The 6955-nt window shown below is 44.4% G+C and overlaps 1 long non-coding RNA gene across 1 annotated transcript; it reads left to right on the top strand.

Annotated features, from left to right (window-relative positions):
• Window positions 1–2540: 2540 nt before the first annotated feature.
• On the top strand, window positions 2541–5973 carry LOC309341656. The gene is made up of 3 exons (XR_014156505.1): window positions 2541–3534; window positions 4026–4163; window positions 5867–5973. It is a non-coding gene; the product is annotated as an uncharacterized lncRNA (long non-coding RNA).
• The last annotated feature ends 982 nt before the right edge of the window (window positions 5974–6955 follow it).

The raw sequence follows: 6955 nt of genomic DNA, 5'->3' as shown, positions 1-6955 counted from the left end.
CTTTTGTCCATTTACTGTATTTATTTTTACTGTTTTGAACTGTAAAATGGTGGTTTTCATAAGTCAAAAGGAGAGTACCCCTAAACATTTTTTAAGAAAAAAAGCACTGCGTTTACCAAATCAGTTCCTCGTTTGCTTTAACTTGTGCTCTAAGCTGAGAGTATGTCACATTTGGCTCTGATAACCCAGGTGGGGACTTGGGTAATATGGCGCCCTGAGCGAGGACAACCTTTGGTGCCTCACCCCAAATACTTCTTATTTTCGCAATAATTCATTTTGGTACAGTTGCTTTTTTATCAGAAGGCACCTGTATACATATAGGTGTTGTATTATTAATGTTGTTGTCGCTGCTGTTATTTTGTTTCCCCTCAGCTCAGCAACGGGGGGGGGGGGGGGGAGTCATTCACACTGCCCTAAATCTGAATAAGCATAAAAAAAGTTGTGAGGCTTATCAAATGCCAAAAAATTAACAAGTGTCTAAATTCGAGGCTCTGTTGGAGTTTGAGGCAACTCACTGGCCTGCCTTTGCAAGCTTTCTGGAGTCATTTATAGCTGGCTGCTGTTGCTGGCAGAATGTGGGCACCTTCGATCTGACTCAGCAGGGCCCTTCCTGTCTTCGTGACTTGCAGCTGGTCCTGACGAGAGAAGCAGGCATGTCTGGACTAGAATGAGGCAATCTTTTCCTGTCTGCTGCACCCTTTTCTGCTTATCACTTGGCTCCCACACAGCTGGTGCTGCCCCGGTTCTTATTTCATTGACCACAGACTGGAAGCGCAAGGGCACAAACCTTGCGCTGACCTGGTGATAGAGAGCTTGTGGCTGCAGGGTGGGGTCCGCGCCTTTATTTCCCCACCTCTCCCCATACTTCTTATTTCTTCTTTGGTGATCACTCATTGCCGAGTAAGATTGTCTTCCATAAACGTGGTTTTAACAATGAGTCCGTAAGTTACTGTGGGGGCCAATTCTAGATCCACACATCCTTCCACAGTGGGGACATTGGTTTCTGGGCGGAAGTTGATCACGGTGTGGATTTGCCAAGCGTGCCTTCCTTGAGTGTCTTCAAAGCCCATGACACCTTTGGTAAAGGCTGTTCTCCAATTGGAGCGCTCACAGGCAAGTGTTTCCCAATTGTTGTTGTTTATACTACTTTTTTTTTAAGATCTGCCTTGAGACATTCTTTAAACCTCTTTTGTTGACCATCAGCATTATGCTTTCCATTTTTAAGTTTGGAATAGAGTAGTTGCTTTGGAAGACGGTAATCAGGCATCCGCACAATATGACCAGTCCAAGAAAGTTGATGTTGAACAATCATCACTTCAACACTGGTGATTTTTGCTTCTTCCAGTACACTGGTATTAGTTCGCCTGTCTTCCCAAGTGAGGTGTAAAAATTATTGGCGACACCTTTGATGGAATCTTTCGAGGAGTTGGAGATGGCATTTATAAGTGGTCCGTGTTTCACAAGCATACAGTAAGGTTGGCAGTACAATAGCTTTGTAAAAAAGCATTTTGGTTTCCCTGCGAATGTCCCGGTCCTCAAACATTCTGCACTTCATTCGGCAGAAAGCCACATTCGCAGAGCTCGAGCGGTGCTGGATTTCGGCATCATTGTCGGCCCTTGTGGAAAGATAACTGCCCAGGTAGGAGAAGTGATCAACATTTTTCAATGTTACACCATTAAATTGGATTTGTGGCGCTGCAGAGGGGTTATTTTGTACTTGTTGGTGCATCAATTTGGCTTTTTGGATGTTGAGCGATAGGCCAAGCTTTGCGTGAGCTTCTGTGAAGATATTTAGGATGGTTTGGAGGTCATCCTCTGAGCGTGCACACACTACGTTGTCATCAGCATACTGAAGCTTTATGACGGAAGTTACAGTAACCTTACTCTTTGCTCTCCCCGTACACCCAGGTACTGTAGCATAGACAAATGCCACAAGCCACGCTGAGAGGTTAAAACAGCATAGGAAGGCTGGGTGGAAAGGATAAAACATGGCTGTGCTCCGAGGGAAGGGCTGTAGCTCAGCAAAAGAGCATCGTCCTGCATGCAGAGTCAATCCTTGGCATCTCCAAGTAGAGAGAGAAATAGAGAGAGAAAGAGAATATGAATCTGAATTTTTTGAGTGAAAAATCTATATGCAACCATCCTTTCTGGAGTTTGAACATCACAAGATGTTCTTGCAGGCTAAAAGTTTTTGATCTAGGCCTGTCTGGATATCACACTGATTTGACTCCCCATCCTTCCCCAAGCCTGGCCTGGAAGATACAATCCTTAAATCCAGGCATAACATAGGCCGATTTTGATAATTCACTGGCGCGATGTACTCTACACATGAACAGTGATAATCACATTTTCAGGACTGAGCCCTGAATTGCAAGCGTGTTCTGCTAGGCTCTGATATACCCTCATTTTTTGTCTGTTGGTTGGAATACTTTGTGCTTTTAATTGAGAAGGGGAAGGTGTTTTTTTATGACCTTTTCTGTGTTTAAGGGTGTGTGTTTTTGGCAATTGTTGTTTATGTATCAACAGTATATGAATTCAGAAATGTATGTCATGTGGCATGGCTTAATTTCTAAAAAGAGACAGAATCAGTCTTGTCTGAAAAGCATTTTTGGACCCTCTTACATGGAAGTTATTTCCTTTCCATCGATGTGCACATGATAATTGATGTCTTTTAGTAAGGAGACCCTAGCACTCTGCACATGTGGAATGGCACACTTTCTTAATTAAGTGTTGTACAGCGAAGTTACAAATTGCAGCCCTACAAAATCAAAATGCCAGCATTAATTTCACCCTGCAGTAGCAGAAGATTGCAGATAAAAACATGTGTAGGTAGCCAGCAGAGGTCGCTGTTGTAACATAACTGCCATTACTATATTAGGCTGCTGGTTGGTTATATTAGTTCAAAGAAGAAACAAAAAAATCCAAATGGGGCTTTTCACAATTTTACTAATCAGATTGATATTTTGACTCTTCCAATAAATGATTCAGGTAAAATACGCTCTTCAGCTTAATATTTCCCGTCACCACTTTCATGACTTTCAGTCTTTTTTTCTGGTTTCTTTAGTACATCTATAGATGATTCACAGCACAATCCTAACCAGGACTACTGAGAAGTGGGGCTTTCTCCCAGGTAAGCAGGGTTAAGATTGCAGCCTAAGACTGCACTCCTATGGCAGTTGTCTGAATTTACCTCCAAGCAACAGGCGCATGATTACACTATGAATCACCACATCCCAAAATTCCAACCTGCAAAACAGCTAAGATGTTCCTTTAACTGTGTTTATCCAAGGGAAAAAAATGTTTATCAGATTTTGCCTTCTTGCTAATCCACATTCTTGCAATATAAGAATCAGAAACCCTTTAACACTCTTCACAGGTATTTTTGCACCAGGAGGGAAGCAGGAAAGGGGAATTATACACCTGTAATGGGAGCTTTCTCTCTCTCTCTCTCTGTCTCTCTCTCTCTCTCTCTCTTGTTTTTTTAAATAGCACACTAATAGGAAGATGATGTCCCATATGGAGTCTGTGCCTCAGGTAAGTGCTTCCTATTATAGTAGGGACCAGCTGTGTCATAGCAACTGCTGGGTCAGCTTGAAGAGAGACTCCGTTGACATCTGATTGCAACATTTGAGAACCCGGTGATCTTGCAGCCTTAGTACTTAAACCAGACAATCTATAATCCCCCCCTTCCCCCCCCCAGAAAAGTCTAGAACAAGCATCAATATGCACAGCCTCTAACAGCCAAGGAGGTTTGCAGTCTCTGGCTGCATAATAGGCTGTTCAGGGGATATGGTTTCTAACTGAACACTGTTAAAACTATGTTGCTCCCAATAACGCATCCTGTGTGGAGTTCTGGTACTCGAGTACTTACAAACAGAGGTGTAGGATCTCAACATGACTTGGGATGGGGATGGGAATGCTCCTGTGCTGTTGAACATAAGCACCGCATACTTGTAGCACATTCGAGCGGGGTGCGGAGGAACACGCACATTAAACTATCTAATAGCATCATCTGTGTCACCCAGGAGATTGTTGCCGCAGAGATCAGAAGAGTTGTTCTGTTGTTTGGAGAGGTCTCTTCCTGGTTCGCATGGAGAAGCCGTTTTCAATGGAGCCCATCAATGGAAGCGTGAAACTGTACTGAGGCAGCACCAGGTGTTCAAGTTTTGAGCCCCCTAATACTTTTGCGTGGAAGACAGAAGTGCCTGGCGTGCTCTGGTCCATGGGGTCACGAAGAGTCGGACACGACTAAACGACTAAACAACAACAACAACAATACTTTTGCACTGGGGGCAAATGCCCTTGTGTGTCATCGCCCCCCCCCCCCCGCTTCCCACAATTTCCTGCCTGGAGATGAACAGTGAGGGGGCATGAAATTTGTGGAGGGCGTATGCGTAACTCAAGCCTCTCCTCCCAAGGCCTTTTCTAATTGGATCAGTGACCTCTGCCCAAAGAGGAGAGGCTGAACCATGTCACTTCCAGGGCAAATTGTCCATTTAGCTTGAGCAAATCTGAGTTGTGGAACATAGGAAGTTATACTCAGGTCAGCTTGATGATATCTACACTGACTGGCAACAGCTCTCCAGCATTTTAGGCAGGGTCCCCCCACCCCCCAAGCCCTAGCTGGAAATGCCAGGAATTGGAGATGGGACTGAAGGAGGTGAGGACAGGTGACCCCACCTAGGCCCGAAGTCACCCCCCCCCCCCACCAGGCCTCAAAACTGTCCAAAATTCCTTTTGACTTCTAAAAATCCAAAACAGCTTTTCTCTGCTCTTCTCTGCTTTCCTCACAAGATGCATAGGGAAAATGTTATTCTTTTATCAGTACAAGAAGGCTTCAAAACGCTAATGAATAGGCTCTGTCATTGCCAAGAATACTCAAGCCTGAGAACTGACTTTTATCTCACTCAGTTGCAACATCTTTGGACATGCTGAACCGCTCTCATTCCCCTTTCCTGGGAAGGGCGCCAAGAGTCCCAAAAGAGTCCAAACACAGCTTTCTGTTCATGCTCAAGAACCTCAACATGGGGCAGGACTCCTGAGGGAGGAGAAAGGGGAGGGAACTGGAAGGCGAATATATACTCTGTGCAAATGACTGTCAACTCGTGCTTGTTTGTGAACTATCACACTTGCTCCTTCTACCAGTTCATGGATGGTAGACATAAAGCTTTTTTTCTGAAACTATTCCTTGAGTGTCAACAGACACTCCCATCTTCCTTTCCCGGGCGCAATATTTTTCCCACCCAAGGGCAAAGCCTCATAAGGCTACAGAACTTCTTGCATGCTCAGTAGAAAAGGATGCCTGTGGCTTGCCAGCTGATTATGCTGAAGTCATACATTGGCAGCCATTTTGACTAGCTCTGCCCCTGCACCACCATTTTGTGACAGGTGGGCCTCACTAATTTTCAGTCGTCTCACGTGGGCCCCAAGGCTATCAAATTTTCAGAAACCCCAGTTCCAAGGGAAAAGCAGGAATGTAAGAAGTTGAACACCACTGTTATGTATTGGGTTTAACACTTTTTATGTTACAAGGCGCGTTCTAACTAATCGTATAAGCGTTGGTAGACGAATGTTCTAATGGCAAGTAAGCACAAGCACTTTCAACTGTCAGCTGTTCATGCTGGGGCTTTTATTGAGTAGTCCTGTGAGTTCAGGTTTTGTTTTCCTATAAGTGAGCCATTGTCACTGACAATGTTGAATAACCGTAGTTGAGGAACTTATACTGCCTTGGGCTTCTGACTTTTTCTGAACATTTAACAACCACCTTGCCAGTTCTGCAGTACAATTCATCCCATCCTAAGACTGCTTGCACTTTCAAAAAACAGCTAACATTGGAGTCCCATTGCACATATATGCATTAAATAAGTGGACCCGAAGCCTGTTCCCATGTGGAAAGAATGTGTGAGGGGGCTGTAGGGCTGTGAGCATGCGCCTCTCCCGTTAATGCTTGCAACAGCCGTGCCCCCTCCCCCCCCCAAAAAAAAATGAGTATGTGGTTTAATAGATCAGTGCTGGTTTATTTTTAAAAAGGAATGCTATGTGGCAAGGAAGGGAGAAGCAGTCTAAATTATCTAAGACAAACACATCTTTCCTCGTGTGTATCTGAAGAAGTGTGCATGCACACGAAAGCTCATACCAAGAACTGACTTAGTTGGTCTTTAAGGTGCTACTGGAAGGAATTTGTTTTGTTTTGACTATGGCAGACCAACACGGCTACCTATCTGTAACATCTTTCCTCGGTTGACAAACAGAGAATGTAAGTTCTCCCTGGAATCTGTATTTGTTGTGGTTGAAGACAGTGTATTTAATTATCTTTGGGATAAGATGCACTTCCCAACTGGTTATTGAGACCGCTGCAAAATAACAATGGGGAAAGTGACCTATGCGCTGTGGCAGAGTAAACACAAATGAGGACCGACATGGGGGAGGTGGAGGGATGACACTCGTTTGTGTGTGGAGAGTAAAAAATAAATAGAATTTCAGCACAATTTTATACACTTGCCCTCATGTGCCAAATCCACACGAGTCCTTTTTGCCCGAAAGGAGTTGCACAGGAAATTGGGGCAACCAGTTGGAGTCATGAGGAGCGAAGAAACAAGGCATGTTCTTTTTATTATCTATTTATGGTGCAATCAGCGCAGTTATACACAACCCATTTCTATGCTGTTTGTGCCCAAGAACGGGCGTACTGCTTCGTTCCCAATTGGTGCGTATCTTTTAGCTTCCTGCTGAAATCCAGTAACTGTTCGTGCCACAAATAACATTTGGGGGTTGTGTGGTTGGCATCCTGGTTTTGTCGCAAGAGTTGCCCTCCTGAGGGCAATAAAAGCAGCAACACGGGGGAAGCGTGACAGAACAATGAAGCAGAATTATACGTGGACGGTGGTGTAAATCTACCGCTATCGTGATATTATTGCACCAGTGACATGTTTAAGAACAACACTGCAAGAAGACA

This window comes from Podarcis erhardii (assembly GCF_964252035.2).
Source record: "Podarcis erhardii genome assembly, chromosome: 5".
In the NCBI taxonomy this organism is placed as follows: Eukaryota; Metazoa; Chordata; class Lepidosauria; order Squamata; family Lacertidae; genus Podarcis; species Podarcis erhardii.
This window is presented reverse-complemented; position numbering and strand designations above follow the sequence as displayed.